The sequence below is a fragment of the Chrysemys picta genome, chromosome 1, assembly GCF_011386835.1.
Source record: "Chrysemys picta bellii isolate R12L10 chromosome 1, ASM1138683v2, whole genome shotgun sequence".
NCBI lineage: Eukaryota > Metazoa > Chordata > Testudines > Emydidae > Chrysemys > Chrysemys picta.
Window position 1 is genome coordinate 97,064,229 of NC_088791.1, and position 10,381 is coordinate 97,074,609.

General features: G+C 50.7%; 1 long non-coding RNA gene across 1 annotated transcript; it reads left to right on the forward strand.

The window, feature by feature from the left end:
• The first annotated feature begins 677 nt into the window (after positions 1–677).
• LOC135974946 (uncharacterized) lies at positions 678–10,076 on the forward strand. The gene is made up of 3 exons (XR_010592025.1): positions 678–1,230; positions 3,644–3,715; positions 4,321–10,076. It is a non-coding gene; the product is annotated as an uncharacterized LOC135974946 (long non-coding RNA).
• The last annotated feature ends 305 nt before the right edge of the window (positions 10,077–10,381 follow it).

Consider the following 10,381-nt stretch of genomic DNA (forward strand, 5'->3'; position numbering starts at 1 on the left):
CAGGAAGGAGTGCAGAATGGAAGCCAGTATTCCAGGTGCATTCCCACTAGAGTCATGCAGAGGACTATCAGCCCCCTGTTCTGTGACACGGCGTCTCTGTGGCCGCAGTCCAGAATTTGCACTGGCATTGTCTGCTGCTATTATATTACAAACTCATATCTAATTTTAGTAGTAGCTGCAAAGTTCATTAACATGCTGTTCTTCCAGTGACTTGATGGAGATATTAAATAAGACCAGACCTAATGGATTCAGGTAGCATTGCATTCCATGCCCACCGTCTTTAAATCCATACATTGTCATTTATCATTATCCTTTGTTTATGGCCCTGACCTAGGTTTTCACTCCACATGACTGCTCTTCTTGAAGCCCACTGGAACTGATTTTCTGCATGAGTTTTTTCACAAGGCACCAAAACACACGCTTGATGAAAAACAGGATAGAGGGCTTGTCCTGGTTCACTTCTTCTGGGGCCCAAACCAGTGGTGACAAAGGAATGGGTCTGTAGTGGTGCAGGTGGCCCACTCCAGCAGGGGGTGGGGCAGAAGCAGCCAGGGAGGCTGTGGAAACCTGCAGCTAATTAGGGCAAGGCTTGTTAGGAGCCAAACAGGAGGCAGCTGCTGGGGCAGCCCAGATATAAGAAGCTGCCCAGCAGAGCAGAGGGGAGTCTCTCCCTGACAAGCAAGGGAGAGGGACTGGCTCCCAGGGATAGCACCTGAGCTAGAACAGTGCTGGGCAGGCTCAGGGGAGTGGAGGGTGAGCTCTGGTCTATTACCTGCTTGTCTGCAGGCCCCTGCCAGAAAGGGCCAAGAAGGTCCAAGGGCCAAGGGGAAGTGGCCCAGGGACGATAGGCAGACAAGGGGAGAGAAGGAGGGCAAAGAGTAGCGGGCGGGCCTGGGTCCCCCCCTTGCACTGCACCTGGCCATGGAGGAGCATGGCCAACACAGCCTGCAACTTGCCCATTGAAGTGAGGGACTAGACTTTGGGTTGTGGTTGGCCCCTGCGGCAGGTGCAAGCCAAAGGACTGCCGTGATCCCCAGAAGGGGGGTGAGAAAGAAGTAGTGGGCACTGCCGGAGGGCAGTGTCCTGAAGAGGATGCCGAGAGTGATGCGGGTCCCAGGCTGACAGAGACAGCGGAGTAGAGCAGACAACAGGCAAGACACCACCTGCAGAGGGCTCTCTGGAGCTGGACTGAGCTAATTCCTGGAGCAACCAGCAGGAGGCGCTGTGGTGGTGAGTCCTGACCCTGTTACAGGGTCGGTTAGTCTAGAACAGGAGTTCTCAACCTAGTGGTCAAAACTAGAGCAGGACAGACACTTTTCATCAACACCTTTTTTGACAAAAATGATATCCCATTTGTTGAGATTGAAATGTTGATTCTGATGAAATTTTGTTTAGAAAAATGAAATAAAGCATTTTGATCATGTCAAAATATCCCATTTTTGACATTTTCAGCATGAAATGTTTCAATTTTTCATTTTGAAACAACTTTTCAAAATGAAAGTCATTTTTTATCATAAAAGTCTTAAAAGGTGAAAATTGGGACAAAACATTTTGATTGACCCCAAACTTTACTTTTCTCTTCTCCCCACCCCATTTCATTTCATGCGAAATTTGGAAATGTTTTGGTTTTGTTCTCTTTCAAAATGGAAAAATGTTGAAACTGCAGAATTTCCTGGGAAATGAAAAATCCAGTTCCTGCCCATCTCTGGTCGTGATCCCTAGGGGTGCAGTAAATAGGTGTTGGGGGCTGCCCTGTAATCACCTTGCACTTCCCATATGCTGACTAGGAGGAATGTCCCAGCTGGATCTCAGCAGGGGTGAAAGTAATATTAAATTCTTACTGGTACAGGGGCTGGCTCTGGCCCCTGGAAGGTGCAGGGCCTCGGGTGGAAGGGGCAGGGCTGGGGGTGGTCAGCCTCCCCCAGCCAGTCCATCTGCGCTGCATGGCCCGTGCCTTCCGGGGCTCCGGCGGCGATTTAAAAGCGTCTGGAGTTCTGGCCGCTGCTGCGGTAGCGGCGGCAGCGGATGGGAGCCCCAGGCCCTTTTAAATCACTGGCCCCGGGGCACCTGCTCCTATTGCCTCACCCTGTCAGCGGCCCAGGGGGGAGTGGAGACAAAGTGGGCAATGACATTAAAGCACTGTGGCAATGCTTTAACGTCACTGCCCCTTTTCCCTCCCCCATCAGTAGCCCTGCCAGTAGGGGAAGGGGCAGGGCTGCCGATGGGGAAGGGGCAGCAATGTTAAAGCGCTGCCACAGGAGCGCTTTAATGTGGGCTGTGTACCAGCAGTACCAGCTTCTTACTGGTACGCCGTACGGGCCCCCTTTCACCCCTGGATCCCACGTAGATGGGAAAGAGTATCCCAGGCATGTCCCCACATGGAACTGTTTCCCTGTGACCGTGTGCCCACCCACATCTATTTATTATCTCTCATCTGACAGTTAGATAAGTACGCTCTTCGGGGCAGGCACTGTCTTTTTTCTTTTATCTTGGCACAAAACCTAGCACAATGGAGACCTAATCCCTCCTTAAAATTACTAGGCCCTACCTCAGTATAAACAACAATAATATGGAAAAGGGAGTCCTGGTGTAGAAAAGGTTGCGAACCACTGCTTTAAATTCACTTACACTGAAACCAAAACCCTTATTTTGTCTGCTTCAAGTATTTAGAGCTAAAGGTTTTCTTCCTGATCTGCCTGTATTATCTCTAACTGTAGCATAATATTTGAAGGCAGATTAAGTTAAACTCACTTCCCTCCCAAGTGGCCATTCCTTATAAGTAGAAAGCAGTCCCAGGGTTAGGGGAATTGAAAGATAAGATTTGATACTAACACTTAAAACTACGGTCTAAGTACAGTGCAAGCAACAACCGATAACGTTCAAACAGGAAGAACCTTTCCTGGGGAAGGAAAGTCACTTTTGTTCAGAATAAGCCTTTAAAAGCAACTATTCTGGTATGAAAATGCATATTGATCCATATCTAAAACTGTACTGTCAAAAGTATGACCAACAGACTGCCACAGTTTCATCAGTCTCTAATATTTATTATTGGTACTATAGCAGGGCATAGGAACCCGCATCACAGTCCAAGACCCCACTATGATAGATGCTGTACAAACACAAAACAAAAGGACAGTTCCTGCCTGCAGGGCCGGATTTCCAATTAGGCACAGTAGGCACGTGCCTAGGGGGCACTGGTGTTCTAGGGGTGCCTAAAAGTAAAAAGTGGGTTAAAAGTTTAAAAGTTAATACATACAGCTCCCCTGTGGGCAGCTGGGCTTCTGGCGTGGGTTGGTCACCGCCCAGCGTGTGGGGCTGGAGCAGGGACAGTGCTGTAAGCTGCGGCCAGGCAGTGCGGCTGCTGAAGGTGCTGGGAGAATCCCAGCCCCTTCCCATTCTCAGCTGTCCTGCTGCCTCCACCCCATGTTGGGGAGGGAGAAGGGGCGTGACTGGTGCCCCATTCACTTGCATGGGGAGACACCTGGGGACCACAGGGAGAGGTAGAGATCCCCCCCCCCTTGCATCTCGCCTGGGGCCAGTGGGCTGCACCCTAGCTTGGGCTAGGAGCCCATGTGTAGCCTGAGGGTCTCATGTCTTCCCGGGGAGACTTTGTATGTATTTCTTTTCATTTCATTTTTTACAGAAAACACGAAGTTCAGCTGTAGGAGATGGGGTTAGGGGGAGGTGGTGCTGAAGATGCTGTGCTTAGAAGCGTGTAAGTGTAAATCTGGCCTTGCCTGCCTGTGAATGGGAGAGGGGGAGCCGCAGCTGCTGCCTAGTGGTTAGTATCTCTGGCGGCAGCCCTGCCTAGCGGTTGGAGGCAGAGGAACCAGACCCTCTCCTTTTCCAGGCTACAAACCAGGGGCCCTCTTGGGCACCTTAGGGAAAGCATCCACTACCTTGGTCCAGCAAAACATCCTCCACTGGGTCTTCCTACCTATCTGTCCCTCCTCTGGATGCGTTGTGGCTTGTGTTTATTCCTTGCAACCCAGTCCATGGAGTCCTGGCTTTGTGCAGTCACCCTGCTCCTGGGGATAGTCTCCTGGCAGAGTTCCTCTGTCACAGTAAGCGCAGCTCTCTCTCTCGCCACCCTCCTGCCCCCGTTTTGTGCTGAGGAGACTCCTATTTAATTCCCTCTTCCAACTGGAGCATGCTCAGCAGCCCTGCGGGGTGGAGCTCCCTGGACTCAGAAATGTTCCTGCCCCCCCCCAATCTCTCCAGTGTGGGGTTTATCGACCACATCACAGTGCCCCAAATAGCTTACATGCTAGTAGATTCTTCTACAGTGTAGCAGGGGTGTGTGGTCTCCCTCTTTGACAGGTGGGGAGAGAACCGCGACCAATCCCTCATGGGCAGAATCTGGATACCCGCGGCCACCCCGCTGGAAGCAGAGCGGCGGGACAGGAACCAGAACTATAAAAGGCCAGCCCTCTAGCTCAGTTGGAGCAGAGTTGCCAGAGGAGCAGGACGTCTCTCCCCCGCTGCTGGAGCACGGACCTGACTGAGGCTACTACAGTGCCAGAGACCCGGAAGGACTGCCGGTGCTGCCAGACACTGAGGACACCAAGGGGCTGTAGGGGATGCCACTTGCTGTTTACCCCAGCAAGACCGACGACAATCCCGGAACCCAGGTACCCCCAGATTGGGAGTTTAGGAAGGAGCCCAGGGAAGCCGAATAGGGTTTGACTATGTGACTGACTGCAAGCCGGCCAGCGTGTTGTGGCCATATTTCCCCACTGACGGACCACTCCGCCACTGTCAGGGCCCTGGGCTGGGACGCAGTGGAGCGGGTGGGCCTGCATTCCCCAACTCCCCCCATCAACCAATTGTCAGGGGTGGCAGCCTCCCCATCTTTAGGTCAGGAGGCCTGCGTGGTCTGATGCCTGCCTGACCTAGGACGCCAGATGGTTTAACTGGCTCTTGCCAGAGAGCTAATCCCCCCTAGACTGCTGTATTGCTCTACCTGACTGCAGGCCAGAGGCCTTAACTGATTGCTGCCCCGCCCTGATTGAGCCTCTAGACTTACTGCTGGGCCTCTAGACTTACTGCTGCCTTGCCCAACTTCAGGTCAGGAGCCTTAACTGTGCGAGCCCCAGCTCTCAGCCAGAGCAGGGCAGCACAGACCCAATTGCTGCCCGGCCCGGACTGCAGGCTTGGGCCTATTATTAATTAACTGTTGGCTTATTCCCCCCTGAAAGGAGTGGCTCTAGGAGCACTGCAGTGAGAGGGCATGGTCTCCCTACCTGACGGGCAGAGAGACAACCATGACCGTCTTACACGTGGTGGAGAATGTGGGCAGAGATCACCCCCCTGAGACAGACTGGGAGGGGGGACTGCCCTTGCGCTTAGACAACAACTTGCCCGAACGCTGCCATGGAACTTGAGCAGTTAATGAAATGGTGGGTGAAACCCAGCAGCAGCAGCAGCTGCTCAGGGAGCTGGGGGCCCAGCAGTAGGACCAGCAGAGGCAAAGTTTTCAGCAATTGGCCGCATTGCTATCCCACTCCCCCGGCCCTGGAGGAGCAGTGGTGCCAGCGACCCCCATGCTGCCAGTACAGCTCATGAAAATGGGTCCGGAAGATGACCCTGAGGCATTTTTGATTACCTTCGAAAGAGTTGCCTCGGCAGCCGGGTGGGCCTTGAAACAATGGGCCATGCTCTTGGCCCTGTATTTGACGGGTGCCACTCAGGCAGCCTATCGGGGTCTTCCTAATGAGGAGGCCCGGGACTATAGAGCAGTCAAGACTGCCATCAGGGGACTTTACCCCCGAAAAATTTTGACATAGGTTTTGGGGGAAGGCCTATCCGCCAGGGGCATGACCTCACATTGTGGCCCAGGAGCTTAAGGACACCTGCTGGTGATGGCTACAACCAGAGCAGCACAGGGCTGTCGAACAGGTGGTAGTCAAGCAGCTCGTACACATCCTCCTGCCCTGAGGGAGGGCATGGGTCCTGCAGCACCGATCCACCACCCTGAAGGTGACCATCGGCCTCGTGGAGGACTTCTTAGCCGCAGAAGACCTGGTGGTGCCAGGACCCATGGCCACAGTGCGGACTCCCCTCCTGACTGCTGGAAAGCCTTATGGGCCTCCGACAGCAACCTACCCGTTCCTGGGCAGGGAAGACAGTCATTGTGATGGGGCCCACCTCGTTCTACTCAGAAGCCCTATGGTACACCTACCAACTGCAGTGAGGAATGAAGGACCCCACTGGGGGAACCTCCTGAGTACCCTGGGAACCCCAAGACCTGCAGAAATCCCACTGAGATTGGGCCCTGTTTTAGTTGTGGCTGATTTGGACACCTCCAGAGGCAATGCTCCTCCATGGACTACTTCTTTGAAGTCTATGCTGGAGAAACCCATGCCTGAAAGCACCCCAACCCCAAGATGATGGTACCCTTCTGGACTTGATGGGAGATAGGTGGATGCCCTAGTGGACTCCGGCTGCAGCCAGACTATGGTGTGGAGATGCCTTGTCCCAGATAATAACTTGATCCATGGCCCAGTGCGACTTCACTGTGACCATTTTGCATCACACCAAGAGTATAAAATGGTTATCTAGTCATTGTCACTAACCGTGGTAGGTTCACTCCAGGGGAAGGGAGTGATATAGAGCTGGCATAACAGCTCCTACTCTACCCAACCTCTTTCTAGCTGGTGTTGGGGGTAGGCTGAGGCCCAAGTACCAACAAACATCAGCTGTTCTAGTGACCCCATGGGGCAATTGACAGCTGGTAAAAGATGGAGCAGCTCTAGGTTGCTCTAACTTACGCTGGGAGCCCAGCTTGCTCCACCGACAGCCCAGGATATGTGAAATGTAAGTGATTTTACTCCACCTTTGCCCACTGCCATCCTGAAGGGTGCTGTGCACTCCTTGGCCACAGTCAAGCTCCTGGGCCCTCCTCTCGAGCAAGAATGTCTGTCGGTAGAGGCTGTAAGATCATCCGTAGGCAAAAAAACAGAAGCTAGCAGAGTGCCATTGATCGGAGAGGCAAGCCTTGTACGTGGGTCGGGGGGACATGTCTGGAATAGACACACGATTCTGCTTCATAAATCTATGGAGGAGAAGCCATCAACCTTTCCTTGCCCTAGCGACCCCATCTTTTGATGGCTGCAATGAATCAGGAATGAAATGGCTCCCTTTAGAATTGTCCCTTTGCACAATCCAATTGCCCTCCTCCGGTCCCCGGAGTTCAGCTTGGCTACCAGGGTCAGCTGCTGCTTCAGTTTCAGTCTGGGATTCTTCATCAACATTGGGCACTCGACTGCAAACTGAGAGCTAAAGAAAATAAATCAACCCCCCAAAGTCACCACCATCTGCACATTAGAAACTAAACCTCACGAACCCCCACGGCATGGATCCTGGTGTAAACCTGCTTAGCTGGCCATTGGCTCGAATAGAAATGGTGGCACTTGTGAATCTCATTGTCACAGCCAGCTCCTAAAGAGCCGTGAGGGCTGAAGTGGTTTGTTAACCCTTAGGCTGCAGTGCTGCAGCTCTGCACTTTCGACTCATTTGCACTGCGCTGAACTTGAAATCACAGTGATATTGGCTAATATGAAAGTAAAGGACTATCAAATGGCACTTGTGCTAAACAATGAGGGAGGAGCCTGTGTTCCTTCCTGAACACCGCTCTGCCCTGGCCACACTGCCTTTGACACCTGCAGGGTGCCTGAGCCAGAACCCCACTCATGTACGACTGGGAGAGCAAGTGGCAGAGCATTCTCCCCACAGGCCTCTGGGCATTGGAAGTAGTTCCCTCCTGGGACCCTGATCTCCATTGAGACCTCTAGGCACAACTGGCCATAGAAATAATGGCGATAATTGCTGTGTTTTCTCTTTTCATTGGGAAATGGAATTGGGTTGGTTTATTTGCGAAAGGAAAATCCAAACAAAGGCGTTTCCTTTTTCACATACTATAAGGACCCTCATCCCACAGCTCAAAGGAGCTGCTTAAATGATCAGCCTCCTAATTGCCAGCCCAACTAATGATTTGGAGAGGTTCAAACTAATTCCATCTCAGGTTTCCTAACATCCCACACTCCACCCTGACCCAGAATACTTTAGGAGAAAAGGATTCTCCCTCCCCACCCCTGTTCTGGCCTTTCGAATACAGATGCATTTCCTTGCCACATTTGTTGGAGGGACTTAGAATCATAGAAATGAAGGGTTGGAAGGGATTTTGAGAAGTCATCAGATCCAGCCCCCTATACCAATGCAGCTGCACTACTGTAAGAAGCTACTGTATGCCGATGGGAGAGAGCTCTCCTGTCGACATAATAAAACCACCCCCAATGAGCAGCGGGTAGGTATGTTGGTAGGAGAACCTCTGTCAGTGTGGCTTATGTAACTCAAAGGGGTGGTTTTTTCCACACTCCTGAGAGACATGAGTTATACTGACAAAAGTGGTAGTGTAGACCTGGCCCAAAACAAATTTTTATCAAATTATTCTTATAAACAGAAAAGTGTTTTTGTTTTTTTTGTAAGTAGTTTCTGTTTAATACTGGGGGAGGAGTGTGAAGAAACGTTGTCAATATCCCTTTTCACAGCAGACTTAGCACCCCAGTGCCACTTACTTCTGAGCCACTGCCAGCAGCAATGCAGAACTGAGGATGGCAGTGCCATACCATGCCGCCCTTACTTCTGCATAATGTTTGACCTTTGCTCTGGGAGAGGTGCCTACAGAGGGCCTAAGGCAAATGTTGCGGCAGTTATAGCCCCACAACCTCGCCCTTGGGCCACCCCTACCTGTGTGTCTGACTGTTACATAATTTTTTTTTTTTTTTGGGCCACTCTGTGTTCTGATTGGTTTGCGGTTTAATGCAGCTCTTCAGCTGCTGAACAATCAAGCCATCTAATGCTGTCTCAGTCCCACCTTTTTAGTCTCCAGATAACAAACCTGTGTGCACAATAATACAACCCCCGGAGTCCAGTTTCCTTAAAGTGGTGACAAACATATATTTTGTTCTGGAACAATGATCACTGCTTTATACATTTACAATACGTTCTGAAGTAAATAAATTATAGTGAGACAGAAAGGTGTGTGTAGTTTTCTAAAATGCTACATTTAAATTATATATTTTATAGTAGTGGCTCTCTGTTTTGTGCATGTACTTGTGACCCCCAGTTTGAGAACCCCTGATCTAAGTCCACTGCCCTGGGCTACTTCCTATCACTTTCTTTTAAATATGGGTCATGGCCCCCATAGTCCAAATAATTTGTAGTGGCTTAACTCAAGTAGCATCCCCATCATGGACCTTGGGTGGCATCCTGCTACGTCCTCAGATTCCTCCGGGAGGGGACGCTGCTGCAGGTTTGGCAGGGCATGCCTGAGCTCACACACCCTCTTTAGTGAGGTTTCATCACACTATCCTTAGGTGTTTTTCCAACCTGCTCTTAAAAACCTCCATCAGAGATCTTAGAATCATAGACAATTAGGGTTGGAAAAGACTTCAGGAGGTCCCCTGCTCAAAGCAGGACCAACCCCAACTAAATCATGGTCTAGGTTTACTTGGTGCTTCCTCAGCATGGGGGGGATGGACTGGATGACTTAGATCCCTTCCAGCCCTACATTTCTGTGTTTGTATCTTTAAAAACAGTCTCAAAAGGACCTTGAATGAGCTTGAAATATGACATTCGGAGCCAGATCCAAGCTCTCTCACAATCTGTGAAGGTGTAGTTCCAGGATTAAACATGGGACATCTCTAGTTGAAAAATGTCCCATTCTGGAGGAATGGAAATACAAATTCCAATGGCAATTTTCTATCTGGGGTAAGAGAAAACAAATCTTTTGACAGTGACTTTGATCCACCACTTTGGTTAGCAGGTAGACCTTGAACTCAACAAGCACGTCTTCTCTCTGCTGGGAAGGAGGTGTTATCACTCACAGGAAATGTGGAAGGAACTAGGACAGTCTCATAAGTCTTAGATAGGGAGGTGGGAGTCCTAAGTTTGCACATTACTCCTCTAACAAAATAACTAAGAAAATATCCGTGATCATTTAGGGATTTCTCAAATCATCTGACTAGACACTTACTGTGTGTAAGACAGTCACTGATCTCTCCCCGCCCATTAGGGAGGGAGACCATGCCATCTCACTGCGATGCTCCTAGAGCGACTCCGTTCAGGGGGAGAATTAGCCAACAGTTAATTAATAATAGGTCCAAGCCTGCAGCCCAGTTTGAGAACCCTTGATCTAAGTTCACTGCCCTGGGCTACTTCCTACCACTGTCCTTTAAATATGGTAAATGCAAACTGTTGAAGGGTGAGTTACCACCTCATTAGCCTCACATTAGTGTTTTTCATGTGGCCACATGTTCAACATCCATTGCTATCCCACTCCTGTTCATTGCACGAATTCTTGCACCATTCCCAATTATCC